Source organism: Hypanus sabinus, chromosome 30, assembly GCF_030144855.1.
Source record: "Hypanus sabinus isolate sHypSab1 chromosome 30, sHypSab1.hap1, whole genome shotgun sequence".
NCBI classification, from domain to species: Eukaryota; Metazoa; Chordata; class Chondrichthyes; order Myliobatiformes; family Dasyatidae; genus Hypanus; species Hypanus sabinus.
In genome coordinates this window covers 39,981,284-39,996,796 of record NC_082735.1, presented here as the reverse complement: position 1 = coordinate 39,996,796, position 15,513 = coordinate 39,981,284, and the positions used below count along the sequence as shown (strand labels likewise).

Sequence of the window (15,513 nt, the reverse complement as noted above, 5' to 3'; positions counted from 1 at the left end):
GTATTTTAAGCCCAAGTCAGTGCCAACTATCAACTACTCATTTACACTAATCCTTTATTAAGACCAGTTTTATTCTCTCCACATTCCCATCAGCTCTCCACAAGTTGTTCCTCTCACCCTCACATTAGTAGCCAATTAACCCTGCCAATCTGCAAATCTTTGGGGTACAGGAGGTAACTGAAGAACCCAGAGGAAACTTGTGCAGTTTCAGGGAGAAAGTGAAAACTCCACACAAATAGCACCTGAGATCAGAATTGAATCCAGGTTGCTGGCACTGTGTGGTAATGGCTCAGCTAGCTATACCACTGTGCCACCTACCATAATATCACATGTCTCAGAAAATCCTGAAAGTACTAATGTTAATTACCTTGCAGAGGAAATAAAGAAACGGTGTATGAGGGAGGGTGTGGTGAGACCAAGGGACAAGTAATGCTGACTCATTCCATTGGAATCTGAAGTGTCAATATTGGCCATTACCACAGATTTTCCATCATCTGTGTCAGAAGTTGTGTATTTACGGATTTAACACCAGAACCTGATGATTTGGAAAGGTCCTGAAGTAGTGCTGGATTGTTCAGGTGAGCTTAAAAAATTCTACGACACAATTTGGGGGGGAAACTCCTAGGTAGTACCTATTCCTGAACCAGTCTGGGTTGTCATTTTATGACATTCATTTTTGTGGGACTTGGCATTTCGGCTAGTTGCAATATTGCCCACATTTTTTAAGAAAGTGAATTGGCCATTCAGGAGAATGTATGGCCTGCATTTGCTCCTATTTTTGATCTTGTGTTTTCCTTCTTAAAAGAAGAAAAACATTGAGCCTACATTGGTTTAGTTTTGGAGTATATGTTTGCAATGGGATTAGTGATGAAGGCAGTGTTTCATTATCACTGAATTCCAGGAATTTGTTATGCCCTTTTGTGTAAATAGCTGGTATAACTGTATTGCAGATAGTCCTGAAACACCTCATCTGCAGCTGGTTGAGTGTGAAAACTGATGCAATAATGAGGATGGGAATTGTATCCCTTTTTTGTTTCCGACAGAGAAGAAGCACTTGCCATACTTTAGTCTTCTGACAGTTATGCATTCCGTGCCAAGCTTTTATCATACCCTTAAGTCAGCAGTAGCATCCAGCATGGTTCTTAGTTTAAGTGTTTTTAGACAAGAGATGAAGAATGGAAGGAACATTCTTTGTCCTTTTTTCCATTGAGACAAAAACTGAGAGATTAGTGCGAGTGGAGTGCCATGTTTTCTGCCATAAATATTCATGTGTGCAGCAAGACCTGCAGACTCCTTTCGATAATTCCTTGATGCAGATATGTTATTTAAACTCAGTAAAGAAAAAACCTGCAAAAGATGGTGGATAGAGCCTGGTCCATCACAGAAAAAACCCTCCCCATCATTGAACACATCTACAAGGAGCGCTGCCACAAGAAAGCAATGCCCATCAGTATGGACCCCCACCATCCAGACTATGCTCTCTTCTCACTAGTATCATTAGGAAGGAGATACAAAAGCTTTAGTTCCCACCTCACCAGATTCAGGAACAGGTATTACCATTCAACCATCAGGTTCCTGAACCAGTATGGATAACTTCATTCACCTCAATTGTGAACTGATTCCACAATCTATAGACTCACTTCAAGGACACTGCAACTCATATTTTCAATATTACATATTTGTTTATTTATTTATTATTATTTTATTTTGCTTTTACAGTTTGTTATCTTTTCCACTTTGTTTGCTTGTCAGTCTTTGTGTAGTTTTTCAATGATTCTATTATATTTCTTTCTTCTACTGTGTATGCCCACAAGAAAATTAATATCAGGGTAATATGGTGACATATATGTATTTTGATAATAAATTTACTTTGAATTTTAATAGCTGCTGTTAGGATTGCTAAACAAAAGGTTGCTGTCATTGTCAGCAGGAGAGGGTTTTGAGAGTTGGGAGGAAGAATTCTGTTAATAAGGCTGTGGGGATGTATTTATGTTTGTACTTACGCACCTCACCCAGTTCCAGTTGATTGATTGATGTAGATCTGATGACCATTGTTGTACTTGAATCTGCTGCGGGTTAATGGTGTTGCTATTGTCACAGTTCAAGTACATAAAAATAACCTCTGCTAGCAACTCAGAGAAGAGGAATTCAACTCTAAGAAGACAGATTATGTTGAGTTTTTGACTGATGAAATTATGTATCTGGTCAGTATAACAATCTCTACTGGAGAATCACCACGGAATTTACGGAGATATGTTTGTACAATGTGTAGTTAATGAATAATGTGCACAAAATTCTTGCATTAAGGCCTTTTTAGTATGATTGAACTTCTGAAAATTGGATGTATGGATGCCATAATATTGCTGTGCTTTTGAATTCCAATTTGGCAGCACAACTATTTCACTGACAGCTGTATTTCAGATGAATGGCTGTGCTTAGAATGCCCTGGATTCTCTTGCAGGCATAAGCTTTTTTTCTCAAATTTATTTTTTTCTCTTTCTGTATTTTTGTCCTCCTTTTAATTGTTACCCCGAAAGACTTGTTCGTAAGTACATAGGATTCTGAAGTCCTCTTTCAGAATACCATGGATGGAACCATAGCGTAGCGGTTAACACAGTGCTTTATAGCACCATGACCTCGGTTCAATTCTTGCCCCTGTCTGTGAGGAATTTGTACTTTCTCCCATGACCACATGGGGTTCCTCCGCATACTCCGGTTTCCTCCCACATCCCAGAGGTGTACAGGTTAGTAGGTTAATTGGTCATATGGATGTAATTGGGTGGCAAGTGGTCATTGGACCGCCAGGGCTATATCTCTAAATAAGAATAAAGCTTGTTACCTGTACTAATGTGAAGAGCACTAGATTACTGATACTGAACAACTGAAAGATATTCTACTTCATTGTGAAGAAGCTTGTGACATATGTGAGGAGGAGTTGGCGCAGGAAGTGCAGTTGCAAGTTAAAAATATTTAAAAAACACAAATGCTGAAAAGACTTCATAACTCCTTTACTGTGCAAAAGAATGTTGTAGGTTAAATTAATTTTGTACACTAGATGTTTTGCTTGCTATTCAATAGATAAAGGAGGATACTGAGTCTCCAATATGCCATCCCTTTGCAGTGACCAAGACACAGTGGAATCCATCTTCACCTGAGAGGTTGTGCTGAAATTTAATATGATGTAGAAATACATGAAAAAAATTAACCCAGGTCTGTCAATGCTGTTTTACATTTTGCATGCTACAGTGGTATAAAGATCATTGATCTGACCAAAATTAGGAATAAAGATAACTGGAGGAAGTTGCAAAAAGGCTTTTTCAACTGGGATTAGGTGGGCTACAACCTGAGGTGATGGGTTAAGGGTGAAAGGTAAGAGATTTAAGGGGAACATGAGGGGAAATATCACTGAGGGTCGTGAGAGTATGGAATGAGCTGTCAGCACAGGTGGTTCATACAAGCTTGATTTCAGTGTTTAAAAGAAGTTTGGATAGGTAGATGGATGGTAGGGATATGGAGGGCTGTAGTCCCAGTGCAGGTCAATGGGAGTAGGCAGTTTAAATGGTTTTGGCAGGGCTAGATGGGCCAAAGGGCTTGGTTCAGTGCCGTACTTCTCTATGACTTTACAACTGTGAGGAAGGTGATTTTGGAAAGCTAGATACTGATGGGGAACATTTGTAATTTTCACTGTTGGCCTCCACAATCGTGCACTAAGCCTCTAGGTGTGTTGTGGAGGTTTGCTATCTGTACATAATTAACCCATTATAACCTTTCTTCCCAGAAGGGAAGCACCCAGTTCCTGCTTTTATAGTTTGCATGACAACTGGCTCAGAACTTTCCATTTCTCTATTAAATTGGCTAATGCTTGAATGACTATCATGAGGTTCTTGATTATTGCAGAGATATTGCATTTGTCCCAGGGTAAATCAGCTGGGCCTCAACCTCCCAAATCACAATGTAGTGAGTTACCTTTGGAGAAAAATTGTGAATGTGAAGATCAGTGGAAAGATTGGCCACAGCTCTGGGATAGCTTTGGTGTCAAGTGTAATAATCAAGCTTGGATGTGTAGAATGGTGACTCAGCAATGTGGTTATTCGTTAATAATTAACATGTACTACAAATGTCAGAGACTGAAGCGCAGGATGAGATTAGCAAAGCATGTTTATTGCATTCCAACAGCTTCTTATGTAAGATGATAGGTGCTGCAACATTCTAATTATGGGCCTGCACTGAAAACAGAAGTATCTAATCTAAAGCTTGCATTTGAGCCTTGAATTGTTTGTGTCACTTTGTGTTGTCCAAAGGAGGCAATTACATCATTAGTCCAAGCTTGGCAAAACAACCACACGTGATTCTTTTCCATTTGCTTTGAATTAAAATGCAGGATGGAAATAGTCTGTCACTCCTGGAGATGCTCAATGTCATGTCACAGACTGCAGATATATTTGTACAGACAGCTTATTTGCTCTCTGTAGGCACAGATATCTTTCTGCTCAGCAGAAATTGTGTGTTTTTATTTCCTCTTATGTATCATTGCAGACTTAAAGCTTGTCTTTGTGACTCTCTGCCAATTTAAATTGAGCACTTTATCCTTATTTAGGCTTCAAAGTGACTTTCCAATTGAAAAATATGGTACCCTTTAAACAGTGGTATGACCTGGAGTTGTAGCTGGAATAATGTTTCTTCTCATCAAATTTTTCCGTCCTTCACTCATCCCTAGAAACCAACAACCACATACATTTTCATTGGAGAAAATCTCCCTTTGCTCAAACTGCCATTGTCTAGGGTGGATTGTGTGTTGTTCAATATAGAAGTCCATTGTCACCTGTCTGTGTTGTTAGCCTTTGAAAACAGGCCTGGACCCTGGCTTGCCTCTTAACTCCCCCACATCCATTCTCTTAAATCCAACCTGAGCCATAACATATCTCTGTATCCCTAAAAATCAAACCTCCAAACCACAGCCGAGTCTGAGTCACACCCTCAATAGAGACTGCAGCTCAGCACCATCTTGATCAGAAGACCCATGTTATGAAGTCATGGAATGGGGATCAGGAGCTAACTTACTTTACCTCCTAACTGTTATCTCCTCATGCTTGTTCAAGAAATGCTTGGGGAATTGTCATGAGTCACATGCGTTACTTCACTGCTTCACCAAGGATTATTACTTTACTAACTGGATTGGAACAGTCAGATTCACATTGGAGAGTATATTACTAACTAACATTTTGGCAAGTTCAGTGAAGTGTATTTGTACACCACTTGACTAATGCCAGTACCCTGAGTAATCAAGTAGATTTCCAGCCCCCTTTCTTCCACTTGAAGTTGTTGTAGTAAAGGGAAAAATGTATTTATTTTTTGTTTTATTGGAATCATCTTGATGACTCATCAAATGAAAATGTCAGTTAATGAACATTGCTAGTTGCTCAGTGTTTGGTAAATGGTGATGCGATATCTGCATCATGGCCTGTGAATCTTGTTTAGCCCATTCATGTTTTTCCTAATTAATGCTCGGTTGGAATTGCTAGTTTTAAGTTATGAATTGAAGTTTTTTTTAAAGTTCATATATGGGAAATGATTTCAAATTTGGATAACTGTCAAAATACTGCAATGCTCTCATTGACTTATTCAACTCTACAGCAATGATGTTGGATTGTATAAGCTATGTTGAACAGTACCATTAGACCATGGCCTTCATTAAAACCAATCATTGTGCAGAGACCTTGTTTTGTTAGTTACTTTGTGTTGGTCTAGTGTTAATTGACTATAGATTCTAAAGGTAGCGTGAGTTCTGAAAATATGCAGTAATTTAAGTTTCTGTGGGAATATTCCTGTGTCTTTTTGCTAATTGGAATTTGATTTGATGCTTCTGTAAACAGGAAATGACATTGAGTCTGACTTGATTAGAAATTTGGATTATGTTAAAATCAAACTGATACTACTATATGAATGTCTATAATTAATTACTGTTATAATCTCTCTTCTTCCCTGATGAATAAGAGTTACAGTGGTTCAAGTGGTTTCAACCCTAGTTTCTCTTCCTAAATGTCCATTAGTGATGAGAGTTGTATAGTACAGAACTGTATCCTTGGGTGGCCTCCACTTCCTTGCCGACCTTATTTTCCATCCAGATATATCTTGTTTATCTGCATTACATCCAAACTTACCAATATTTAAAGTGTAGGTTAATAGGTTCTTCATTAATAAAAGTATCAAAGTATACAGGGTGAAGGCAGGAGATTGGGGAAGAACGGGATGATAAATCAACAATGATTGAATTTCAGAGCAGGCTCAATGGGCCAAATACCCTAATTCTGCTTTTGTGTCTTCTGGTCTTATGTTTTGCCTGTTCACAAGTGCTTCTAAATGTCTCTTAAATGTATATTGCACCACTTCCTCTGACAGCACATTGCAGATATCAACCATTCTGTGTTTAAAAAAGAAATAAGTTAAACCTTTCTTCTCAAATCCCCTTTAAAACTCTTTTTTCTCTAACCTATGCTGTCTTGTTTTTGGCACCCATGCTATGGAAGAATGATTTTGACTATTTGCCCTATCTATGCCCCGCATTATCTTATCTCTATCAAAATTTAATGTATGATAGTAGTTAGAGAAAATGGTTCAGTAATGCAAATACACAAATATCCAAAAACCAATTCATACGAGAAACAAAACTGTAGTCTGTATTTTGTCTTTATATTTATTTCTTAAGTTAAGTGAATAGACCCTTCTGACCCTTCGAGCTACACCAGCCCGCAGGCTCCAATTTAACGCTAGCTTAATCACTAGCCTAATCAATGGCTAATTAACCTACAAACTGGTAGGTCTTTGTATTGTAGGAGGAAACTGGAGCACCCAGAGTAAACCCATACATTCCACAGGAAGGACGTAGAAACTCCTTACAGGAGACGTTGGAGTTGAACTCCAAACTCTGCTCTAAGCTGTAATAGTATCATGCTACAGTAACCATGGTGCCTGTTGATTACAGGAAATTATCGGCAAGTCTGCATGTATGAGGATTGCATAGAAAGGTCTCAGAAGGGAGACAAGGCCAGTGGAATCCAGGGCAATTTGATAAACTGGATTCAAAAGTGGCTTGGCAACAGGAGACAGGTGGTGAGGTGTTTGTCTGGGATTGGTGCTGGGATCTTTGCTGCTTGTAAACTGATTTTGATGTAGATACAGGAAGCAGGAACACTAAGTCTGTATATGATGTGAAGATGGGTGGGTTCATGGATGGTATGGCGTGAGTCTGTGGCCACAGAGCAAGATGGAAGAGTTGTGAAGTAGGCTGATGGAACTCGATCTGAATAGATGTAAGGTGATGGATTTTGTAAGTGCTGTTGAAGCTAGGACAGGTACCATGAATGGTAGGGTATTAGGGAACATCGATGAATAGAAGGACCTTGGTGTAGAAATCCACAATCCTTGGAGATTCAGTGCACGCAAATAATGTGGTTAGGAAAGCATATGAAATATAGGCCATTATTGGGTGGCATTGAATGCAACAGCAATAAAATGATGCTCCATCTTTATAAAATATCAGTTTGGCTATAACTGGAGTATTACATGCAGTTCTGGGACCTTACTACAGCAAAAATATGATGCCGGGAAAGGTACAGCTGATATTCACTATAACATTGTCAGGGATGGGATGTTTCACTAATGAAGAAGACTGGAGAAGCTGGATCAATTCTACCTGAACTAGAAACAGTGCTGGAATTACTCAGCAGTTGGGCAGCATCTGTGAAGAATAAATAAGTTTTGAGTCAGTGATAATGAAATGTCATCAACAGATCTTTTTCTCTCTCCACAGATGCTACGTGTATCAGGACAGGAGGAAATTAAATGTAGGACTGAGGGCACGGTTGAAAAGCAGGTAAGGTGATGGGAGGTGGAGAACCCAATGACAGATTGTTTGTAGATAAAAGCGAAGAAGGTGATACGTATTGCAGTAGTGTAGGTCAAGTGTATGGTGCAAAAAGGAACTTGTTTAAGCTGAAATGGTGTGAGGCCAATGGGAAAGTTGAAAATGGAGTAAACTTTTGAAACTTCTGTAAGGCGCAAGGGGAGCTGGTGGACTTAAGAAGAGAAATAAGTGTGGAGGTACAATGAGGATCAGAGTTTTAGCTGAAGAATTGCTTATGGGTGGTTCATACAATGAAGAAAGTAGCAGGATATTGTCTTGCAGTGTGTTGTGAATGATGTGCTTACGACCTTCTAATCTTGACAAAAAAATAACTCCCCAGCTTTGAACTATTTAAGGAAATATTTAAATGAGTTAAAAATTAATCATTATTAGTATGTGTGCTTCATTGCCAAGACTGAGATTTATTGGCCACCCCTAACTGTACATAAAAAATTGGTTATGACCTGCTTTATTAATGGTAATGCATTGCCACAGATGGCAGTGGAGGTGGAGTCATTGGGAAAATTTTAAATGGAGGTTGATAGTTTCTTGGTTAATCGAATATTAAAGGTTTGGGGCAGGAGGATGGGATTGAGAGGGATAATAAATCTGCCATCTTGGAATGATGGAGCAGACTCGTTGATCTGAATGGCCTATTCTGCTCTAACCGGAGCTGTAGCTCAATGATCTTCAGCTCATACAGGAGAGTAAGCAGGTGATAGGAACTACAAGGAGGTTATGTTAACTTTCCACATATTGGCTGAGACTCTCATTATGTAATAGGGCTGGATGGGAAAGAGTTTGTCAAATGTGTTCAGGAGCATTTCCTTAATCAGTATATAGAAGTCTCAATGAGAGTGTGTGCAACACTTGACCTGTTACTAGGGAATGAGAGAGGGCTTGTGACAGAAATTTGTTTAGGGGAACACTTTGTACCATGTCATCACAATGTCATTAGTTTCAAAGTAGATATGCAAAAAGATAGGTCTGGTCTGTGAGTTGAGATTCTACGTTGGAGAAAGGCCAATTTTGATGGTATCAGAAAGAATTTGGCAAGTGTGGATTGGGACAGGTTGTTTTCTGACAAATATGTAGGTGTTCAGTGATGTGTAAGTTGGTAAGTATAAGAAATACAAGTAACACTTAAGCATAAAATTGGTCCTCGGGAAGATCAGAGAGGTAATCTATGCCTGGAGTCAAAAGAGAAAGGGGAGATCTTAAATTAATTTTTTGCATCTAGTATTTACTCGGGAGACAGACACAGTGTCTGTTAATGTGAGGAAGTGCAGCAGTGAGGGCATAGACCCTATACAGATTACAGAAGAGGTGTTTGCTGTCTTGAGACAAATTTAGGTAGATAAATCCTCATTTGACTATGTGTTCCCTCAGACCCTATTGGAGGCTAGTGCAGAAATTATTCCTGCTGAGATTTTTTAAATGTGCCAGGCCATAAATGAGGTGCCAGAGCATTGGAGTATAGTTAATGTTCTGTTCTTTGAGAAAGGCTCTAATCAGCTGGATTGAATAGGTTAAGACTTTATTCCCTAGAGTGTAGAAGATTGAGAGACTTGGTAGAGGTATACAAAATTATGAGGGGTAAAGATCGAGTAAATGCAAGCAAGCTTTTCCTGCTGAGGTTGGGTAACACCACAACTAGAGGTCATGGGTTAAGGGTAAAAGGTGAATTGTTTAAGAGGAACATGAGTTGGAACTTGTTCACTCAGGCTGGTGAGAACGTGTGAAATGAGCTGCTAGTACAAATGGTGGATGCAGGATTGATTTCAACATTTAACAGAAATTTGGATAGATATGTAGTTGAGAGGGGGATGGTGGGCTCTGTTCCAGGTGCAGGTCGATGGGACCAGGCAAATTAATGGTTTGGTACAGGCTAGATGGGCCAAAGGGCCTGTTTCTGTTCTGTAGTGTTCTATGACTCTGTCTTATAGTCATTATGGCAAGCTCACTACTTCCTCAAAGTAGGGAGTTTCAAGGTGTTGACTGAGCAGTGTCGAAGGCATAGTATAAGACCATAAGATATAGGAGCAGAATTAGGCCATTTGATCTATTGAGTCTTCTTTATTTTATGTCTTATTCCTCTTGAAATAAATGCAACATTGCATTTGCTACCTTACTACTGATTCGACCAGTAAATTAACCTTCTGAGAGTCTTGCTTGAGGACTCCCAAGTCCCTCTGCACATCTGGTATTTGAAACTTCTCCCCATTTAGATAATAGTCCACACTATTGTTACGTTTACAAAAATGCATTATTGTACATTTCCCAACACGATTCCATCTGCCATTCTTTGCCCATTCTTCCAATTTGTTTAAGTCTTGCTGCAATCACATTGCTTCCTCAGCAGTACTACCCCTCAATCTATCTTAGTATCATCCGCAAACTTTGCCACATAGCCATCAATCTCATTATTCAAATCATTCACAAACAATGTGAAATGTAGTGTCCCAATACTGACCTCTGATAACACTACTAGACAACCAGAAAAGGCCCCTTTTATTCCCACTTGCTGCCTCCTGCCTGTCAGCTATTCTTTTATCCATGCTAGTAACTTTCCTATAACGCCATAGGATATTATCTTGTTAAGCATTCTTATCCATCAAATCCTTATCAAATGCCTTCTGAAAATCCAAGTAAATGTCATCCACTACCTCTCCTTTGTCTACCCTGCTTGTTGCTTCCTCAAAGAACTCTAACAGATTTCTCAGGCAAGATTTCCCTTTACAGATATTGTGCTGACTTTGACTTATTTTATCATTAGTCTCCAAGTACCCAAAACCTCATCCTTAATAATAGAGTCCAACACTTTCTCAACCACTCGAGTTAGGGTAACTGGCCTACAATTTCCTCTCTTTTACCTTCCTCCCTTCTTAAAGAGTGGAGTGACATTTGCAATTGTCCAGTCCTCTGGGACCAGGCAGAATCAAGTGATTCTTGAAAGGTCATGACCAGTACATCTGTTATCTCTTCAGCAACCTCTCTCAGAACTCTAGGATATAGTCCATCAGGTCCAGGTGACTTATCCACCTTAAGACTTTTAAGTTTGCCTAACACTTTTTCCTTTGTAGTAGCAATGGCACTCACTCCTGCTCCCTGACACTCATGGACTTCTGGCACACAACTAGTGTCTTCACTGTGGAAGCATTGCACAGTGCTTGATGCATTGGTCATAATCTTTCAAGAATAGTGATGCAACTCCAGGTCAGGATAGATTATAACTTAAAGGGGGTTGCTTGAGAAGCGTTTTTTGAGATATTCCCTTAAAGTGACTGTTTTTTTTAAATCTCACTCACACAAGATGTTTGGGTGGTGATAGAACCATAGAAACATAGAAAACCTACAGCACAATACAGGCCCTTTGGCCCACAAGGTTGTGTCGAACATGTCCCGACCCTAGAAATTACTAGGCTTACCTATAGCACTCTGTTTTTCTAAGTTCCATGTACCTATCCAAAAGTCTCTTAGAAGATCCTATCATATCCGCCTCCACCACCTTTGCTGGTAGCCCATTCCATGCACTCACAAGTCTCTGAGTAAAAAACTTAACCCCTGACATTTCCTCTGTACCTACTCCCCAGCACCTTAAACCTGTGTCCTCTTGTGGCAACCATTTCAGCCCTGGGAAAAAGCCTCTGACTATCCAAATGATTAGCCCCTCTCAACATCTTATACACCTTTATCAGGTCACCTCTCGTCCCGTGTCGCTCCAAGGAGAAAAGGCCGAGTTCACTCAACCTATCCTCATAAGGCATCTTCTCCAACCTAGGCAACATCCTTCTAAGTCTCCTCTGCACTCGTGCTATGATCTCCACATCCTTCCTGCAGTGAGGCAACCAAAACTGAGCACAGGACTCCAAGTGGGGTCTGACCTGAGTACTATAGAGCTGCAACATTACCTCTCAGCTCCTAATTTCAATTCCACGATTGATGAAGGCCAATACACCGTACGCCTTCTTAACCACTGAGTCAATCTGCGCAGCTGCTTTGAGTGTCCTATGAACTCAGACCCAAAGATCCCGCTGATCCTCCACGCTGCCAAGAGTTTTACCATTAGTACTATATTCTGCCATCATATTTGACCTACCAAAATGAACCACTTCACACTTATCTGGGTGATGTTGAAGAAGCATTGACAATATGTTGCTCTAAGCCTTGTAAATTGTGCATTTTGCAGGGAATGAATGAATAAGGTGGTAATTAAGCAAACTGTGTCAATACTATGCTATGCTCCTTGTGCTGTTGAGCCTTACTTGTACAAATGTTTCTCACAAGTTGAAAAGCTTATGGGCTCACCGATGAAAGGCTTTTGGGATTACCAAGGGTTACAAGTGTAACCCTCGGTTTGGCTAGCGGCTTAATCTAGGGAATGATAGCCCCCAGCCCAGCTAAACATAAGAAATATCATTTGGGTGGATGCTGTGCAATGTGTCCTCTGTTACAAATCAGTACCACGAAATAACAAACAGTACACAGTATATGATTAAATGATTGAGCTTTATAAATCTTAATTTGACTATATGGTTAGTAAAGAAATAAAAAAAGGGCCCATTCTCATGAAGGAGTCTAATGCACAAACATTGGAGTTTTCAGGGTTTTGTCCATTTGTTCCCGTCATCCTCCAAGCATAACCGACCCTCACTCCTCAGTCCACTCCGTCCAGCAGTCTACCAACTCTCTCCATTCACGTCCTCTCTCTTCATCTCTCCTTGACAAAAGACCGCGAAATCCGTCTTCCAGATCCACAAGAAAGAACAATACCCCTCTTATTGGCTAACGTCTATTTCAAAGTCCCAGTTACCGCTAGTCATAATCTAAACATAGCTGCTACAGAGGAACCATTACCTTAGCCTTAGCAGTGAAACATTACAGAGGGACCATTATATTCGCAGCGAAACCTTGCAGCATGTTATACAAGTGCTGCAAGCATTCAATTGTCAACCGAAATTATATTAAGAGAGCATCAAAGATATTGAAAGAGAGATCAGGAAATAATTCTCTCTTTGTACTTGGGAGTAATTGGGAATTCAGAATGCTTTGCCCAGTAGCATGCTGCCCATTAGTTAAAGATTTAGACAATGGCTTGAAAATATATCACTGTACAGAAGGGAGTAGGAAGTAGTAGGAACTGCATACTTAAAGCTAACAGCGACTTGCATTTTATTCCCCAACACACATAATGGGTTATTGTTTGATGGCAGCCATTAGTGTTAATGGTGAATGTTTATGGTTTTTGACAGCATAGTTTGGTACCATTTTTAGAGGAATTCTAATTTTCAGCCTTTTCTTTCCTTCCAGGTTATTTTACTTCACAGAAATATTGAACACTATTTTAGATTCAATTACCTAACTGAGTCTTGCTGAATATCAGTAAATGGGAACTATCTGTAGTTCAGAAGATGCAAAATTCTCTGCCAGAGTCCCAGCAATATCTTGCCTTGCTTTCCACAGTACTGTACAGTAAATTTGGTCAGTCCTGATTTTACCTTGATTTACATTCTTTCAGGTTTTGGCAGAAAGTAGAACTTTGGCTTTTTTCCTTTTTTCCAGCCCCTAATTTTGAAGGTAGTTAATGTATCCCTTGCACCAATTCCAGCAAATAATGTCCAGCTCAAAAGCAGGGTCTTGAACCTGAGTTGTTTAATATCTGTAGCATGGTCCACAGTACTTGCCAGTTTGAATTGAATTGACTTTATTACTTATATCCTTCATATACATGAGAAGTAAAAATCTTTATGCTACATCTCTGTCTGAATATGCAATTTATAGTAACTTATAATAACTATTATGTACAACAGGATAGTCAATATAACATGGAAATAAGTTGCATCAGCATGAACTAAGCAGTCTGATAGTCTGGTGAAAGAAGATGTCCCAGAGGCAGTTGGTTCTGGCTTTTATGCTGCGGTACCGTTTCCCGGATGGTAGCAACTGGAACAGTATGGTTGGGGTGACTCGGGTCCCCAGTGATCCTTTGGGGCCCTTTTTACAAACCTGTCTTTGTAAATGTCCTGAGTCATGGCAAGTTCACGTCTACAGATGCGCTGGGCTGTCCACACCACTCCCTGCAGAGACCTGCAATTGAGGAAAGTACATTTCCCATTCCAAGCAGTGATTCAGCCGGTCAGGATGCTGTCAATTGTGCTTCTATAGAAAGTTCTTAGGATATGGGGGCCCATACCAAACTTCTTCAACTGTCTGAGGTGAAAGAGGCATTGTTGTGCCTTTTTCATCACACAGCCAGTATGCAGAGACCACAACCAGCTCCTTTGCTTTTGTGATATTGAGGGAGAGGTTGTTTTCTTGACACCACTCTTCTCTGTAGGCTGCCTCATTATTATTTGAGACTATGCCAATCAGTGTAGTGTTGTCAGCAAATTTAATTAGCAGATTGTAAGTGAGGGTGGTGACGCAGTCATGGTATACGGAGAGTAAAGGAGGGGGCTTAATACACAGCACTGAGGAGCACCTGTGTTGAGGGTAAGAGGGGCAGAGGTGAGGGAGCCCACTCTTACCACCTGCTGGCGATCTAAGAGGAAGTCCAGGATCCAGCTACAGAAGGCAGGGTCAAGGCCGAGTTCTCTGAGCTTTTTGTCGAGGCTGGAGGGAATTATTGTGTTGAATGCTGAACTGTAGTCGAAGACCAACTTTCTTATATAAGCATCCCTCTTCTCCAGGTGTGTAAGGACGGTGTATAGAGCTGTGGCTATTGTGCCATCTCTCAATGGTTGTGTCGGTAGGTGAATTGTAAGGGGTCCAGTTTGGGCGGTAGCAAGCTGCAGATGTAGTCCTTGACCACCTTCTCAGAACATTTGCTTATTATTGAGGTGAGTGCGACAGGACACCAGTTGTTCAGACATGAACACAAGAGTCAGCTTTATTCATAGTGCTGGCAGGCAGTTTCCTTTGGGCCCTTCTCAGTTTTGTGCAGGCTTCCTGGTGATTGGATCAGTGCTGCTTCTCAACTTCAGTTTTAGATTTGGGAAAGAGTGACACTTCTGGACTTGCTGTTTATTAGCTGGTACGTTTCCTGCTCAGTCTGAGGCAGAAGTGGAGACATGAAGGACACTTTGGACATGTTAGCTGTTTAATGTCCCCGTGGAATGTAGTTAGTCAGTTTCTACTGGTTTAATACAGTCGGCCCTCTTTATCCGCAAATTCTGCATGCGCGAATTCAACCAACAACGAATTGCGAAAACCCAGAAGTGCTCTTCCAGCACTTGTTGTTTGAGCATGTACATAATTCTTTTCTTCTCATTATTCCCTAAACCTAAACAATGCAGTATAACAACTATTTTACATAGCATTTACATTGTATTAGGTATTATAAGTAATCTAGAGATGATTTAAAGTATACGGGAGGATGAACGTGGGTTATCATGGATTGGGATTTTTTAAAAAATCGGAAGTTCTCTTACTAATTAAGTCGGAACAGGTACACCCAATATTATTTATCATCAGTTAGTCAAACATTTGTCTTAGTATATAGTATATATTTTACCTTTCTATGCATATAAAACACTTAAGAACGTATGTTTCAGCGACGGGCTCGGGAACAGAAGTGACAGCTTGCTCCCGAGTGTGGTCTCCACTGTGTC

General features: G+C 40.2%; 1 protein-coding gene across 6 annotated transcripts in view; it reads left to right on the top strand.

Annotated features, from left to right (window-relative positions):
- Positions 1-15,513, top strand: part of LOC132383599 (phosphatase and actin regulator 4-like) — a 300,611-nt gene that overhangs the window by 139,933 nt on the left and 145,165 nt on the right. For 4 of the 6 annotated variants that reach the window (XM_059954780.1, XM_059954782.1, XM_059954779.1 and 1 more), the window contains one exon: positions 7,811-7,873. The exons of 1 other annotated variant lie outside the window; for it this stretch is intronic. The gene's annotated coding sequence lies outside the window, so the exon portion shown is untranslated. Of the gene's footprint in view, positions 1-3,191; positions 3,211-7,810; positions 7,874-15,513 lie in introns of those variants that run through there. One more of the 6 variants, XM_059954783.1, reaches the window with a different exon arrangement.